This window comes from Arachis stenosperma, chromosome 1 (genome assembly GCF_014773155.1).
Source record: "Arachis stenosperma cultivar V10309 chromosome 1, arast.V10309.gnm1.PFL2, whole genome shotgun sequence".
Lineage (NCBI taxonomy): Eukaryota > Viridiplantae > Streptophyta > Magnoliopsida > Fabales > Fabaceae > Arachis > Arachis stenosperma.
In genome coordinates this window covers 42,160,685-42,161,370 of record NC_080377.1, presented here as the reverse complement: position 1 = coordinate 42,161,370, position 686 = coordinate 42,160,685, and the positions used below count along the sequence as shown (strand labels likewise).

General features: G+C 37.3%; 1 non-coding gene across 1 annotated transcript; it reads right to left on the bottom strand.

Moving 5' to 3' along the window:
* Window positions 1-355: 355 nt before the first annotated feature.
* On the bottom strand, window positions 356-463 carry LOC130948318 (small nucleolar RNA R71). Its single transcript, XR_009073010.1, has one exon. It is a non-coding gene; the product is annotated as a small nucleolar RNA R71 (small nucleolar RNA).
* Between the last annotated feature and the right edge of the window lie 223 nt (window positions 464-686).

The window sequence follows — 686 nt, the reverse complement described above, 5'->3', positions numbered from 1 at the left end:
TTTTGCTCAGCTCCCTCAATTTCAGCCAGAAAATATCTGAAATCACAGAAAATCACACAAACTCATAGTAAAGTCCAGAAATATGATTTTTGCCTAAAAACTAATAATATTCTACTAAAAACTAATTAAAACATACTAAAATCTACATGAAATTACCCCCAAAAAGCGTATAAAATATCCGCTCATCAACTTCCATTGGAAGATCCTCATCAGTTTTTAGCTGAATTCTTGCAAATCTGTGACACTGTCAAGACCAATGGGGTTGACCCTGAGGTCTACAGACTTATGCCTAAACTCTTGGGAAAAGCTAGTCAATGCCTTCTTGGCAAAGTTCTTTCCACCTCAAAAATTGAGTAAGCTTAGAGTGGAAGTCCAAACCTTCAGACAGAAGGAAGATGAATCCCTCTATGAAGCTTGGGAAAGATACAAACAATTGATCAAAAAGTGTCCTTCTGACATGCTTTCTGAATGGAGCATCATAGGTATCTTCTATGATGGTCTGTCTGAATTGTCCAAGATGTCATTGGACAGCTCTGCTGGAGGATCTCTTCATCTGAAGAAGACGCTTGTAGAAGCTCAATAACTCATTAAAATGGTTGTAAATAACCAATTCATGTACACTTCTGAAAGGAATCCTGTGAACAATGAGACGAATCAGAAGAAAGGAGTTCTTGAGATTGATACTC